At 35.7% G+C, this 17,657-nt stretch overlaps 1 pseudogene; it reads right to left on the reverse strand.

The window, feature by feature from the left end:
• Positions 1–2,650: 2,650 nt before the first annotated feature.
• On the reverse strand, positions 2,651–12,314 carry LOC102964410 (annotated as a pseudogene).
• Between the last annotated feature and the right edge of the window lie 5,343 nt (positions 12,315–17,657).

A 17,657-nucleotide genomic window follows, 5' to 3' on the forward strand; every position in this document is an offset into this window, starting at 1 on the left:
TCTCTCTTCATGTTTCCTGTATTCTACTCATCTTCATCAATAGGTACAATTCTTATAAACTTTATTATATGTCTGATGTCAAGTGGATTTTAAGATCAAAGTAGGCAAATGTGACCCAATGGCCATGTCCAGTCAGTAGAACTCTCCATGGGACAAATGTCTCCATATGGGACAAATACCAAATTTCTAAATCCTTCAGTGCCTTTTCATGATTTTGGTGTATAACTTTATGCCATTCAGGTTAGAAATGCTGACTTCCTATCTAAAAGCTTTAATTTTCCACAATATAAGATGTAAACCTTCATCTGAGTCTTGAAAGGTGTATAATACTGTGCCTTCTTTGGATCGATCCTGAAGGGAAATATAAAAATCATGACTTTTATCATGTTACCTACTGATTTTTAAGCACTATCCATAAGAATTGCCCTTGGTTATGAATATTTGAAATCTATAGGGCAAACATGAATGACAGTAAAGAGAAAACGGGGTCAAAATGGGCAAAGATTTGTCAGACTGAAGGAGAAGATGTTTTAAGAAAGGTGAAGAAGAAGTTTCTTTGAGAGACCTACAAATGAAATCTAGCATTCTTAAACATTTTATTTATTAACTTGGTTCAGTATCATGAATATTGGATTTGATTCTTTGAGAGGGCCTCTCTTTACATTCCTGTCTTGAATCCAGAAGATGAGCTTAAAGTATAGTGTGGTCACTTACACATCATTATAGGCTTCATATTGTTTTAATGATTCATTCTTTCAGTAAGCATTTATTGTTCATGACTACATGCATAAGCATTTAAGTTGTTGAAATCTATCCCATTTAATGAATTGATTCAGTATACTACTATTGTGATCCATGTTTATCAGCTTGGGGTCAGAACATCTGGGTAGGCAGAGTTAACAACTGGGAAAGTTAAGACATTCCTCTTCCTTTGGTCTTCATAATAATTCATAGGAGAAATAATGTAGTCATCTCAGTAACTTTTGTTTGTGTGTGGAAGTGGGAGTTGGGGAATGGTGGATAATAGTGACCATACCCAGATCATCCTCCAGTGTGAAAGAAGCAGGAACAGAACTGAAAGCAAGGCACAAAGAAGCTCTGTTTCTTTAACCTCCCAGAAGAGTGTATGATTGGCTAAAAATTTAATTCATTGGCTTTCTATAATTACAATTCAAACCAATCTATAAAAACTGGCCACATTTTAATGATGATGGAGCTCTAAAATTATTCTTCTTTAAGAAGACATCATACCTATAACACATGTTAAAATGCTTCTTTGTTATTATCTTAGCCAAAAGTCACACTTGGACACATTTTCTTCCTTTATATTGAGCAACATATGATGGAATGAACCCTTTAAAAGATTCCTTCTGGGCATAATTTAAGACAGAGTTTGTAGGACGTGTGGGTGGCTCAGTAAGTTGAGTGTCTGTCTCTTGATTTCTGCCCAGGTCATGATCCCAGGATCATAGGATCGAGTCCCGGGTTAGTCTCCACACTAAGTGTGAAGCCAACTTGGGATTCTCTCTCTTTCACCCTCTGCCCCTCTCCTCTGCTCATGCTGGATGCAGATTGTCCATGACTAGCATGGTGATTCAACAGTGTTATTAGGGGCCTGTCCTGCTCCTGAGTTTAATTTTCTTCATGTTTAGTGTATGGCTTCCATTTCTGAGGTTTTTCTATGGCCCAATGTAGCTTCTGATGCTCTAGGCAACATAGTAATGTCCTGAGCAGCATAAAGGATAAAGATGGAAAGAGAACATGTCAGATACCTCAAGGGGGATACCTCAGGGGAGTCTGCATTCTCAGCATCCCCACTCATATATCAGTAGTATGTAAGAAATTAGTAACATGGACATACCTAGTGGGAGGCTAAGAAATTGATCTTGGCTAAAGATCGCTCCTGAACAAACGGTAGGATTCTTTTCTGAAAGAAGAGGTAAATGAATACCTGGTATGCAACTAGAGGGTCTGTCACGGAAAGTGGGATGACCACAAGGGATCACATGTGTGCAGGGCTTGCAGTAGCTGGCAGAACATTGAGAGGTCCTTATGTAAATCAGGACCAAAAAGGTCATGATTCTTTTATGTCAGACATCAGGAATTCCGTATGAGAAAGGTATACCATTAATAAATAGGGAGGCAGTGGGCTATCATTAAAATCCAACTGGGGATTAAAACAGACTTCTTTTCTGCATTGATGATTTTATATTCTTCATCCTTAAGGAAAAATGTTCCTTCACTTTAGAGAGACAAAGTTATGCACGTGCAAGTGGGGAAGGGTCAGAGAGAGGTGAGGACAGAGGATCTGAAGCAGGCTCTGTGCTGAGAGCAGAGAGCCCGATGTGAGGCTTGAACTCACAAAGAACATGAGATCATGACCTGAGCCGGACTCAGACACTTAGTCTGCTGAGTCACACAGGTTCCCCAGAAAAATATAATTTTTACATGGTTAAGAACTGAAGACTTTTAGAAGATTGGCCAGTAAAGATTGAGAATAAAAAGAAGTTTAGCTACAGAGTTTTTAAAAAAATACTCCTTTCTTCTATTTCTTTGATACAGTGGTCAATGAGTCAATGATATGTCCTGTCAAATCTAGTTATTTAATTCTCATGACAGTGAGTTTCTGTTTGTTTGTTTCTTTGTTTGTTTATTTATTGTGTCCAGAGTTTATAATACAAGGACCAGAGCTTTCTCCCCAACTCAGGTTTATAAATTTTTCAATTGGCTTGTGAGGTCAGTAGGGATACTTTTTTTTTTTTTTTTTTTTTGTCTAATTGGGTTTCTGAGAAGACTTTATTCAGGTCCTTAATGCTCATCTGCTCACATAGAATTATGTTCTTCATCTTCTCCAGCTCTTTTTCATATTACTCATTCCTGCCTTTGAGGGAGACAAAAACTCAGCACATCTTTTCACATCTTCTTTTTCTTCAGCATCTACCTGGACAGTATATTTACCTCTGGGCATTAAACTTCTCAAAGTCATCTACCAAGCCAGACTTCACCACATTGACCTTGTAGTAAGCCCAGTAAAGGGCTTCTAGCAGGTGGATTCTAGGGGAGAGTAGCCAACCTGGATGGAGGTGAGGGTCTCATTCCAGGATTTCAGGGAGTTAGCAATGGCCTTTTGGTTTCCGGTTATGGTCTCCCCAAAAGCTACCCAGTCAATGACTTTTAGAGTAAGTTTTTGCCCAGCTACCTTGAGATCTTTCACCTACCCTGGCAGCCCCATGAGTTTCTTATTTTAAGGAGCAATAGTTAAAAATGTGACTCATATCATTTGAGGAACTTAATCCTGGATTTAATAATGTTGGTTGCTGAGCCTGCTCTAGAGATTCGGAGACAGTCTAGCTGTGATGTGGTCTAGGACTTTCTAGTTAGCAAAACCTCAAGGTGGCTCCATCCTGTCTAGAAAGTTTTCTGTTCTTGGTTATTGGATTTTTTGGAGGGAGAGAGAATAGGTCATTGTGGTAGAGAGTAGGCACAGAAGAGTAGAAAGCAATATTGGAAAATTTTCATCAGAGAGATACTGTAATTTGTTTTCCTCAAAGGAGCATGAACCCAGTAATAGCCTGAACAACTTCAAACCACAAACCTTAGTAAACACCTGTTACTTAATTATAAATTTTTACTACTTAAGCTTTCTTTTTGCCTCACGTTCCTCATTTATTAAAAAGTTTATTCAGTTGTATGAGTTTTAAAATATTTTGTATCAGTGAAGTGGTAAAAAGTAAAAGTTACCCATTAAAATAAAAGTATTTGGAATTGGCTGCTTTTCTTGTCTTACATACTTATTTGATTTTTCTTATTATTTTCCAACCAGTGGTTTCTAATTTTGGACTTACTGAAGAAAGTCAATAATTTTCTGTGACTTACTGATGGATCTTTTGTAATTACTGACATATTCAGTCACTGTGAACAATCATTAATTTAATGTTCTCATCATTCCTTATCTAGCCTATTCTACATATTTGATTATTGTTTCCCCTGAGCTCCTCCCCATAGCATATAACATATCTTCAATGGGATGTAAGCCACATGAAGGTGGCATTTTATATCCATGCAATGCCTTTCTTTTACATATTATAATATGTTGTCATTTTGGAAAATAAAGTAAAAAATGTATCTTAAATGTAGCTGAATTTCAGGGCACCTGGGTGGCCCAGTCAGTTGAGCATCAGACTTCAGCTCAGGTCATGATCTCACGAGGCTTGTGGGTTAGAGTCCCACATCTGGCTCACAGCTGTCAGCCAGGATCCTGCTTTGGATCCTCTGTCCCTTTCTCTCTCTGACCCTCCCCCACTCATTCTCTCTCTCTCTCTCTCTCTCTCTCTCTCTCTCTCTCTCACACACACACACACACACACACACACTTTCTCTCTCTCTCTCTCAATAATAATAAACATTAAAAATATTTAAAAATGTAATTGAATATTATTTTTGCAGTAAGCTAAGTAATAATTTTTAGCTTTTCTTCACAGTGGCCTTATAGGCTGGCTGCTGTTTATTTAAGGTTAGTTATCTTTCCCCTAGAGAGGATATTACAAAGGGAAGGGCAGATTCTTAAGTTAAAATTGTGTTTCCTGATCAAAAGCACAGGATTTATATGGTTGCTTTACTAAAGTTATTGTTGCTGCTTTTTATTTCACTCCCAGGTTATTTGGTAAATAGAAACTAAACTTTCTTGTCAATTTATACTTACCATAATTTCAGAAGCTGTTGAGGTTGAAAGCATGAGCTATATTCCTCTGAATCCAGCAATATGAATTTTTAGTAGAAAGAGAGTAAACAAATTCAAAGAACACATGAACTGTTACTAAAGGTTCCTGTTATCATAGAATTAAAAGTTGTTAGTTGTAGATTAGCAATGTGGGTTATTTTTAAAAACAACTTTACTCTTAATCAAATAAATCCATAATTATAGAATTAATAAATTTATGTTTATAAAATAAGTTGCCTCAGCTTATTGATCAGCTTACAGAATCATTTTAGAATGTTCACAGGGAAACAATTAGCTTTCCCTTCCCAAAATATATATTCCTTTCTCTCAAAATGTCTTGAGAAGAACATTCCAACTTCTAAAATTTCCATAATTGCTCTTATCTGTATCTTCTAGTTTACTTTTTTCTAATGACTATATGACTTAGAGAAACTTCGTTTCTATAATTCTTAAAATTTCATCAAAACACTTTCCTGAGCTATTCAGGTAAAACAAAAATATATATTTTCTGACTAATTCAAACAGTTATTCTAATATTCACTTCATTTTGTGTATACCTACCCTTTTCCTATACATTTTAGACTAAATTTGTTTGATTCTACTCCCTGCTAGTTACAGTGGAGTCTTGAACAAAAGGAGTTTGTACTACGTGGGTCCACTTACATGCAGATGTTTTACAGTGCCCTACTGTATGTGTATTTTGTTGATGATTTTCTTAACAAGACTTTTTTTTCAAGCTTCCTTCATTCTAAGAATACAGTATATAATACATACAACATACCAAGTATGTGTTAATTGGATGCTCATGTTATCTTTAAGGCTTCTAGTCAGCAGTAGGCTACTAGTAGTTAAGTTTTGAGGGAGTCAAAAATTATATGTGAATTTTTGACTGCATGGCCCCTAATTGCCCCTAATCATTGCCCCTAATCCCATGTTGTTCTAGGACCAATTGTATTTTCAACTTTTACAACATTAGCCAAGATTTAAGAAAGTGTAGGAAGAAAGAATGTACCTAATCAGTAAACTGAAAGTATAGCTAATGAATATGATCACTACATAAATAGCTGTCAAAACATGGATATTTTTTAAAATGAACAGAGGTGCTAACCAGGCCAGACACAAGGATAACTGTTCAAAATAACTGAGGCTGTCCTGGGAAAACTGAGGCAAATGTTCATACTGGTGTTAATAAATAATTCACCACAAGAACTAGCTAAAATCCCCCACATTCTGTAAATTTATTGCAACATGCACTAGCTAAGATTTCCCATATTCTGATGCATATATTTTTACTTTTGGGGAGGAAACTTTTGACATTTTTCATTCAACTGCACTTAGTTCTGGGATGGGAGTGAGGTGCTGAGGCTCAGCACTGAAGGAAACACATCCCACCATGTTGGTTCTCAAAGCATGCATATCAAGCTTTCCTGTTAAATAGAGGTATTACCATTTTATGGTATCTCAAATGTTTTAGGATGTAGTACAGATAAACTGTAATTAAGCTGTCATATTTAGGTACAACTGTGTAGTAAAACTGCTTTTAAAAACAACATAATTTAAAGGAAAATCTATGCTTTCAAATGCCTGGTGCTTTTTTAACTTTTAGAGCTTATCTTAGGAGAACTAGTAAAGTGTAGGAGCATCTTTAAAGAGAAAACAAGTATTAGATGAATGAAGTCATTAATCTGTGGAAATCTCTTTGAAAGACAGAATGTTTAGCATAGCAAGTGGTTAAACAGTGATAGAAATGTAAAAGACAGAAACTAGAAAAAAACAATAACATTATTAGAGTTAAGGTTGCTTAAAATCAGTCTAAAGAGATTTAGAATATCTATTCCTTCTCTTCCTCAGAATAACTTCATATAATATTCTGCACAGTTCCTGATTTGTACTCTGAATTGGCAGGAACAATCATTTCCAGATAGATCTGTGTTTACCAGTGGTAATGAACACATCTATTCAAATTGTCCTTCTAAGTGGAGAATTCACCTGGATGGCTCAGTTAAGCATCTGACTCTTGGTTTCAGCTCAGGTCGTGATCTCATAGTTCTTGAGTTCAAACCCTGCGGTGGGCTCTGTGCTGATATGCAGAGCCTGCTTGGGATTCTCTCTCCCTCTCTCTGCCCCTCCCCCCCTCACACCTCCCCCCAAAATAAATAAATAAACATTAAAAGAAATTCTCCTTCCATATTCGATTAGAAATACTGGTGTTGCCTCAGTAATAGAAGTTTATTATAAAAAAATTACCAGTTGTTGAACTGAGTAGTACCCACAGCAATACCATGTTTTGTTGTGGAGACGTCAGTTTTGGTACTAGATCCTTTACTGCTTGACAGTGATTACTTATGTCAATAACTTTTCCTCTTGGACTTAACCATGTGTGTGAACAGGTTGCAATTAGCCTCAAATGTCTTCTACCTTGAATGTTTGGTGAGTGGTTTTTGGTTTTTTTTTTTTAACATTTATTTATTTTTGAGAGAGGGAGAGAGACAGAACGCGAGCAGGGGAGGGGCAGAGGGAGAGGGTGACACAGAATCCAAAGCCAGCTTCAGGCTCTCAGCTGTCAGCATGGAGCCTGATGCAGGGCTCAAACTCACGAACCGTGATATCATGACCTAAGCCAAGTTGGACACTCAACTGACTGAGCCACCCAGGTGCCCCTTGGTGAGTGTTTTACTTTAATATTATAATAGAATTTCTCAACTTCTTTCTCTCATTATTGTGTATTTTCCATGTTCCTTCTATTGTAGGGTTTTCTAATTTCCTTTCCTTTCCTTTGGAGAGAAGCTTCTGAAGGAATAGGTTCATGCATTTTTCCACATTTATAACTCTGATTCACTAATACCTCAACTTTTTGAAATGGCTTTTCTCTTACCATTTAACAGATTAATTATTATTTTTTAGGTCACCAAAGACATTTGTGTGACTAACCCAAGATGAGCATAGGAATTCTTATCTCATGTAACATCTCTGCAGGATGTGACCTTTTGGGGCACTTTTGCCATTTTGAAGTTCTCTCCATCATGGTATTTCATGACATTTCTTTTTACTTTTTTTTCCTCAACTTCTCTAGCCACTCTGTTTTTTTTCCTTTCTTTACCCTCTTCTTTAATATTGGTATTCCACGAACCCTTGTTCAACTTTTCTTTAATTCTACTTAAACCTATAAAAATTTATCCATATCCATAAGTTCAATTTCCACTTATTATGTACATAAATCTCTCTCATTAGACCAAATCTTTTTTAGGTTCTGTTTTACTACATACCTAACATTCATCTGAATATCCAACAGATACCTCAGGTTCAACAACTGTAAAAAAATAAACAAAACCAGTTTAGCATTCTAATACAAATTCTCCTTCTAAGTGGAGGATTCACCTGGGTGGCTCAGTTAAGCATCTGACTAATACAAATGTATTCCTCCCAGAGTATCCGTTATCACTACATATACTAGTTGCCCAAGTCTCGACCTTTTATCAGTTTTATCTACTTAAAAAATTATCAAACTCTTCTTTCCTCTTCATATTCATTACAAATGACTGTAGGTTAGCCTTATTATTCTTTGCATTTATGTATTAATAATACAATAGCCTATTGGCTAGTGTCTTGTTCTTCACCCCCAACCACTGTCTAAAATTTTGGCATAGATACAGCTTTCTGAAACAGTGAATTTTTTCTAGTTCTTGTCTGCTTGGAATCCTTCAATGAGTTTTCATGGCTCTTAAGATAAAGCCAGAATTACTTGGGGCAGTGGATTCAGCAGCCGACTTCAGCTCAAGTCATGATCTCATGGTTCATGAGTTTGAGCCCTGCATCAGGCTCTGTGCTGATGGCTCAGAAACTGGAGCCTACTTTGGATTCTGTGTCTCCCTCTCTGTCCCTCCCCTGCTCATGCTCTGTCTTTTTCTCTCTCAAAAATAAAAATTAAAAAAATTTTTTTAGAAAAAAAAGATAAAGCCAGAATTACTTAACATGGAATAAGAAACCTTCCTGAGTTGGCTCCTGTCCATCTAGTCTCATTATCCTGCTATATAGCACTCTATAATTATTTATATATTTATTTCTTCCCTTGAATTATGTGTCCCTTGATGGTGAGGACTGTGAAATATCTCATGAGCTCAAACTCATGGAAGTGTGTCCCACATTTGAAATATGTTCAGATGGTATTAATTATTTAATTAAAAGATTATCAAGTTTAATAAAAGTAAAATAGGATTAATATGTTCTCAAAGTTATACAGAGTTAATACCTACATCGAAGAATTAGAAACCTAAATTCTAATCTTCAATCTCTTATTAATTAGTTGTGTAACTTTCACCAAGTCACATAACTTTCCTGGTCCTCAGTTTCTTACCTGTAAAGTGATTTGTAGTTTTAAATGATTTCTTAAGCCTCTTCTAGTTCTGACTTTCTATGTAACCTGGTACTGTTCCATGGTCATAATTTAATGAGACACATTAACTTTTCTGGCCTCTAAGGAACAATTTCCTTAACACTAAAATATAGTGTTTCACCCTAGTTTCTGTCCTATATCTAAGTATGTTTTGCCCAAGGGAAAACAGGCTCAGAGTGCTGTGATGGTGGAGAACAGTTTCTCATTTCCATGGGTTTTATATAAAGGGGAGAAAATGGTGTCATAACTCCAGTGGATTTATTTCCTGCTAACTTTAAAAGCTACGAAATGCTTGAAAATATATCCTCAATGTCACTGATTAGAACGTCCTGTGGAGACAAATTAATTTTCTCTAAATGACATTTGAAAACTTGCTAAGGGCAAAGAACAGGAGAATATGGTTATCCGATGAGTCATTTCATAATTTCAGGATGAAGTTGACTACCTTGTATGATAAGTTTTTGTGGAGCAAACAGGACAAGGTGAGTTTTACCCAGCTATGAGCAAAGTACCTATTACTAATTTAGAAAAGGGAGGGATAACAGTCTGGAAAATTATAGGCACATTTAAATAACTAAATGTGCTATAAAGATATATGCCAAGATTTTGGTGACAAGACTTAGAAGAGTTATGGGTAAATTAATACACAGGGACCAAGTTGGATTTATGAGGCATGAAATAATTACAGACAGTATGAAGAAGAGTTTTATGTTAATGCAAATTGATAGTGATACTGAGACTCTGGTGTTTGCAAATTCTGTTAATATCCTGGAAGTGTGTAATAGAATGGAATAGAAATAGCTAAGCTAATATTAAATCATGTAAGTTTATAAGTCTTGTTTTTTTGAAGAAGATATTATTGTAGCAAAAAAGGTTGTATATTTATGGTGCTAAATACCCAACATAGAAAATGTAGATAATGGAATGATACCTAATTGGAAAGACATAGGTATATGATTGAGGTAATGGTTCTTTTTTTTTTTTTTCTTCTTCTTCTTTTTCTTGTAGACTGGCTACATGTTGAAAGTCATTTTTAAGTAGCTCCTACTTGTTTTACTCTTTTTCTTATTTTAACTTTTGTGATTAAAGAATGGCTTAAGTCACCAGTATGACACATTTTAAATAATACATTCTCAGTCATGGGGATTTGAACTAATTTAGGAGTTGCAAATTTAAAATGCTGATGATAGTGTATTCTCACCAAGTCTACAGAATATTTGAGTGAGATGCATGTAATCCTTTTGACTGAAAATATTAACATTTAAAATTTCACAGAACTAAAAAAAATGTTTCAAACACGTCCATTACCGGTAGAGTAGTGGTTTAGACACTCAGAAGATCTCTCCTGCAAAACAACTAAATCTTGCATTACAAACACACTGCTGAGTTTCAAGAAATAAAGGAAATCTTCAGGGGCCCAAGCAAGCAAAGAGCAAGCTGTAAGTTGAAGCCTTACCAGGAAGCAGTGAAGAATAAGTAACAGGAAAGCTGAGTTGGTCCAAGGTATAAATAAATACCCAGGCTAACCCTGTGATTAAATGCTGTTATGAGGATGTATCATAGTGTGCAGGAGCCTAACCAGGAGGGTTAAAGAAGCCCCAAGTAGGTACCAGAACCTGTTGGATAACAGCAGAAGCAAACAAATCCTTTTTTGTTTGAAGTATCATACTTTTAGGGCCTTATGATTCCCACAGACTAAGGTCAAGAAAAGAAATGCTTATAATCAGAGACCACAAAACACAGAAGGAAAGAAGACCCAAGGGTAAGTATCAGCGTAAAGAAGAAATACTTCAGATGCTTTTTAAAAAGTTTTTGTTTTTAAAGGGCACTTAAGGGGTGGCTCAGTCAATTGAGTGTCTGACTCTTGATTTTGACTCAGGTCATGATCCCAGGGTCATGGGATTGAGCCCCATGTCAGGCTCTGTGGTGAGTGTGGAGCCTGTTTAGGATTCTTTCTCTCTCTCTCTTTCTCTCTTTTCTCTTCTCTTCTCTTCTCTTCTCTTCTCTTCTCTTCTCTTCTCTTCTCTTCTCTTCTCTTCTCTTCTCTTCTCTTCTCTTCTCTTCTCTCTCTCTCTCTCTCTCTCTCTCTCTCTCTCTCTCGGTGCCTGGGTGGCTCAGTCAGTTAAGCGTTCAACTTCAGCTCAGGTCATGATCTCACGGTTCGTGGGTTCAAGCCCCACATCGGGCTCTGTGCTGACAGCCCAGAGTCTGGACCCTGCTTTGGATTCTGTGTCTCCCTTTCTCTCTGCCCCTTCCCCTGTTCATTCTCTCTCTCTCTCTCTCTCTCTCTCTCTCTCTCTCTCTCTCTCTCTTTCTCTCTCTCTCTCTCTCTCTCTCACACACACACACACACACACACACACACACACTAACACATACACAAATAAATAAACATTAAAAAAAAAGATTCTCTCCTTTTCTCCATCTACCCCTCTCCCCATTTGTGGTCTCTCTCTGTGTGTCTGTCTTTAAAAAAAATAACGTTTTTTAAAAGTATAATTGATATTCTTAAACAAGGAGATAAAATGGAATTATATAAAATGCTCAGTTAAAACTGCAAAAGGCAGAAAAACTGTGGAAGACAAAAGTAAGAAAATGGGCAAGAAGAAAAAAAAGTAACAAATATGGTATATATCAATCCACCTCTATCAATAATCATTTTAAACATCAATAGTCTATGCACCAATTAAAAACAGAGATAGTCATGCTGATCAAAGAATATGATCCCAGTATATATTGTCTGTAAGAATCTCAATTTTATTAAAAGGACATCTTTGAATAATAATAGTAAAGGGATGCTGAAAGATATACCACACTAACACTAATCAAAAGAGTGAACATCTATATTAATTTCAGCCAGAACAGACTTCAGAGCAAGGAAAGGTATCAGTGATAAAGAGGGAATTGCATAATTATAAAGAAGTTAGTGCTCCAAGAAGAAATGATGATCCTTAATAAATACATGTCTAATAATAGAACATCAAAATATGTGAAACAAAAACTGATAGAACTACACAGGGAAGTAGATGAATCTACTATTATAATTGAAGACTTCAATGCTCCTCCATCAGACGTGGACAGATCCAGCCGCAGAAAATTAGTATGGACATAGTTGAACTCAACAGTGCCATCAGTTAACTGGATATAATTGACATCTATTGAGAATTCATCAAACAACAGCAGAATACACGTTCTGTCCATGCTCACATGGGACATTTACCAAGATAGACTATGTTCTGGGCCATAAATCACGCCTTAAAAATTTTAAAGGGCTGAAAGTTCTAAGCTTCTAATCCTAGCTTAGTCTTTTAGTGACTGGCCCTCATTCAGGACTATTGCCTCACCAGCCATTGCCTCATAAGAACAAAAGACACTCCTATCACCCAGGAAATTCCAATGGAATTTGTTGTATAATGCCACCTCTACATATATCCATTTTCCAAATGTGTGTATTATTGGTGAGATTTCTAGTCAGTTCTGTTTGTCTGACCTTGTGCTAGTATCATTCTGTCTAACTTATCATAGCCATTTAATTGTTAATGAGGTAAGTTCTTATCAATCCCCTACCTGTGCTTCTTCTCAGGAAGTATCCTATATATTCTGGAATCGTTTTTTAGGCCTAGTTATTCTAACTCAACAATCTACTTTCAACCACATTGCCATCATCGTTTGATATTACATTTGACAATTAACAAATACGTATTTGGCATCTACCATATGCATATACATGAGCCATGTTTGGGGATGTAGTACTGCACTGTGCTGTTAAGGCTCCTAAACGACAGTAGCTTATGGTCTTACTCTGGATTTCATTTACCATGCTCAAAGCCAGCAAGCCAGCATGTTCTCTTTTAAAAGAATGTGAAATTCAAAGTTGAAGAAAATATGACCATCCTCCCCCTGATTTTAAGAGATGCAAAATAAAACTAAAGCTAAGGAGTTCACGCCTAAGCATGACTGACTTCCAGCCAATTCCTAATACCTATTTAAAATCCGGCAGGTCTGCATGTCTGTATACTTTATTGCACATTGGTGAAAGTCTGGAAAGTCGGTGAAAGTTTGTTAAAGTAAAATTAGAAAATCTAACCTTCAAAGTAAGTAGAGAAGGTGTTTCCTTGATGTGATGCATGTGCTTGTAAGAAGGAGCTGGTCTTCTAAACAGTCACTATTCTGAGTTCATGGCTACATTATAATCATTACAGAAATTAAATATTTAGGTACCAAGATTATCAACTGCTCTAATGCAGCTAGTACTTGCACTATTTGTGATGGTAGGGAGTATTTTAATTAAGAAAAGTCAGACTTCTGAGGATTAAATCATCTGTCACTTACCTTCCAAAATGGCAACTAGCCAACTGAGAACAAACTTTCCTAAATAAAAGGGGTAAAAAAGATGTCTAGGGAATTCTTCCTTCTGAAGCCAGGAAGCAAATGGAAGACCATGGGGGAGGCAGAGGAACAGCAGAATGAAGTGACAAACCAGAAAGCTCACATTTTCACTTCACCTATCTCATTCCTGCTGTTTACACTTAGGATGTGATTTTATGGAGTACTCTGTTCTCAAAGAATTTTACCAATCCGGACAACACTGGACCCAGAGAGAGTGCTGAAACCAGAGGCCACATAAAACTGGAAGAGTGCAGATGGGATGGCAGAAGCTTATCAAGAGACAGAAGCTTGTTTAAAAAATGTTTTTAGAAGACAGTATGTTACCATATAGCAACAAAAGCTACTAAGTTCCAATTGAGCAAAGTATTAAAGAGCATAAAGTGCTATATAATTCTGTCTGTATTCAAAGCCAGTGAAAATGAAGTCAGGGAAGTTATGGGAATTAACTTAAGTTGAAGTGGGGTAAGGCAGCAGTTTATATGATGGCAATTGCTGGTGCCTGTGCTAGAGCAACTTTTTGAAATCTCAAGTTTCTTTCCCATTTGTATGTAGGGATAGGCCCATCAGAAGACCTGGGTCCAAAAGCCCATTGCCTCACCAAACTCTACATATATTGTGGATGCATCATACTTTTCAAAACCCCTGAAGAGGAGAGAACAAAGGAGCAAAGAGAGAAGCCACTTTAGTACACTTCTGGTTGATAATAAATTTTGCTTTTAATGCTAAGTCTTGTTAGACTTACACAGAATGAATATCTATTAGATTTCTTTTTAAGATCCCTTCTCTAAGCTCCTAAGTATATACAAAAGGTCCTAGATGGAAATTTTTGTTCGACTAGTTCTAAAAAATGTAGATTTCTTTCCTTTTGTTCTTTTTCCTTTTCTTTACTTTTCTCTTCCTTCTTCCTCTCCTCCCTTTCCCTCCCCTCTCCTTTCCTCTCCTTCTGTCTTTTTTTTTTTTTTGCTTCTTTTATCTATCAGATTTAGAGCACAAGTGAATCACAAAAGGAGGCAAAGAACCCAGATGGGACAAATGATGCCTAGCAATAGGCCACATGTTTGAGTCTGTAATATGTTTTCACTCTCTCTTCTAAATTTTGAATATAATCCCAATTAAAAAATAAAAAAGCTTCACAGCTTGCATACCTGACTCCTCATTCTCTCTTCTATTTATTATTTCTAAATGGCTCATCTTTGAGGTGATTTTAAAGGGGTAGTGTTATAGAACTTACGTTTCCTTATTTATGGAAGAATTAATCAAGTGTGTTTAACATTATAAGTGCCTAGAAAGTCAACTTTGACCACTCTGATTACGTTGTTAAGGTAATACTGAATTTCTTATTTAAATACTGATTATTATTTTCCACATGATTGTATCAAATAAAAGCAATTACTATTGCATTTTGACTACATTTATTGCCAAATAAATGAATGCCTTGAATTTTTAAGTCAGGTGCTCTGTTCATTGAACTGTTTACAGAACAGAATGGTAGTAAATGTGGCATTTCCCCAAACTAATTCCATTTGCCACAGAACAATTAAAATATCCAGAACACAGCCTCACTTTTACTAATTCATCTGGTTTCTGTAATAAATTGTGTGTACTAGTGTTGGCTAAACTAATGAAAGTATGTTTTGCTCGTGAAAAAATAATTCAGTACCATATGTTCATTATTTATATGATGGGTGTAAATTATTCAAAATGCTTCTCTTTATTATACATTTTTTTTAAAGTTTTCACATATTTCAGATAACTAGTATTTTTTTAAAAAAACAGTTCATATAATATTTTAGTGTATAGTTCAATGTATATAGCTGCTTTCATTCAGCCTTGAAAATAAGATTTTTTAAATGAATCACTTATTCTCATAGAAATTTACGTTGTATATATAACTTCTGAGCTAAAATAATACACAATTGCCACAAAAAGGCAAATTAATTACAGCATAAAAGGTCATTTTTAAGTTTTCTGACAGTGTAGAACATTAGAAGGACAAAAATCAATGGCACATTGTTCTATGCTGGAAAACATCTTGATTTAATCAAGACACTGTGTAGGCTTTTATGATTCAAAATAATGGTACTTTCTATGAAATCAGACATTCAGATTTGTAAACTACTGTTTTAATAAGAAATGAATCAAAGATTAGAGAAACATTGCATTTACTTTCTTATATTCTCTTACAAACAAATGTAACTTTCCAACACAAAGGCATTTCTTTCTATTTACTCTTTAAAGTTATATTTATACAATTGATGTATATTTTCAACTTTAATGAAATAGCTCTCAAAACATCTAACCACATAGAAGGATAACAATTGTAAATTCAAGGATAACTTATCCTTGAAATTCAGGTTTTTATCATCTTTCATTGAATGGAAATTTGAAATGGTCTCTCTGGGGAATTATTATGATTAGTACTCTCATCACCAATTCCCCCCAAATGCCCTTATTTAAAGATGAGTCATTGCCTTATTTCAAATGAGAAAAATACATTTTTTCTCTTTGCTTTTCTTTCTATCCTGAAAGCAAATGAATTTTAGGATTCAAAACATCATTGGCTAAACACTTTAACACTATTAACTGTGTGCTCATAAGTGAAAATCATGAGTAAATTTTGTAAGAGGTAATGTATTTTATACATGTATTATACTGAAAGACTATGGAAATTGGTGCCAATAAACATGAGTTTGAATTCTAATTTTCCCACATTCCAGCATTTTGAGAATAGCAAATCATTCTCTGCATCTTTTTTTTAATCTGTAAGAAGACAATAATCTGATTTAAAAAATCATATTTTTGTGGGTGCTGGGGTGGTGCAGTCGGTTAAGCATCTGACTCTTGATTTCAGCTCAAGTCATGACCTCATGATTTGTGAGATCGAGCCCTGTGTCGGGCTTTGAGCTGACACTGTGGGGCCTGCTTAGGATTCTCTCTACCTCTCTCTCTCTCCCCCTCCCCCACTTGTTCCCTGTGTCTCCCAAAATAAATAAACTTAAAAAAAAATTAAAAATCATATTTTTGTAAGGAACAAGTAAAACTCTTTAGATGAACATATTAATGAACCATAAAATACCATAAATATCTCTGTTATTATGTAAAACCAAAGATAAAGCAGTCATTGAGAATGTAAATATGTAAAACCAAAGATAAAGCAGCCCTTGGGAATGTAAAAACAATATGGAGGTTCCTCAGAATATTAAAGGTAGAGCTGTATGATCCAGCAGTTCCACTCCTAGGCATATATCTGAAGGAAGTGAAGTCACTATTGTAAAGAAATGTCAGCAACCCCATTTTCACTGTAGCATTATTTGTAATAGCCAAAATCTAAAAACAGGTTAACCTAAGTATCTACTGACGGATGGGTAAAAAAAAAAAAAAAATACAGTGCACGTGCGCGCGCGCGCACACACACACACACACACACACACACACACACACACACACAGAGGAATATTCTTTAGCCATAAGAAGAAAGAAATCCTGCCATTTGCAATGCCATGATTGGATTTAGAAGGCATTATACTAAGTGAAATAAGTCAGAAAGAGTAAGAAAAATACTGTATCTCATTTGCAAGTAGAATCTGAAAAAAAAATCCCATATTAGTAGAAACAGAACAGAGCACTGGTTGCTAGAAGTGGGGGACATGGGAGGGAGGCAAGATAAAGAAGGCCTGATTATTTAGACATTGGAAAAATTATTTTACTCTGAGAGCTAAATCATAAAATCAACATAGCATACATAACTAAGCACAGTCATCAAAAATACAGAATGGCTAACATAGACATGATAGGAATTAAAATAATATAATAGAACATTTCAAAAATAAAACATGGTTAAAGGCCAACTTATTCATAAAGGGTGTTGGTAGCAAAAGACACTGAGGAAATTCAATTATCAACTCTACAAACTCTCATTTGACTCCAGCTTGATGGCTTACCATGACCTTTAAATTCAATTAGTATTTAATTAAAATTCATTCTACTTTCATTTAATATAGCATGGGAGGCCAGTTTTCTCCTTCAGATCTCCCCGGGATTTGGGGGGAAAAGATCTATTTCAAATATTTGTCTAAAATTCAGTTCTTATATCAAACTCCATTTTGTCTCCTGCTGAGCTATCATTCTTCTTTATCCCTTTCCCACAGAACCACC

This window comes from Panthera tigris, chromosome A2 (genome assembly GCF_018350195.1).
Source record: "Panthera tigris isolate Pti1 chromosome A2, P.tigris_Pti1_mat1.1, whole genome shotgun sequence".
In the NCBI taxonomy this organism is placed as follows: Eukaryota; Metazoa; Chordata; class Mammalia; order Carnivora; family Felidae; genus Panthera; species Panthera tigris.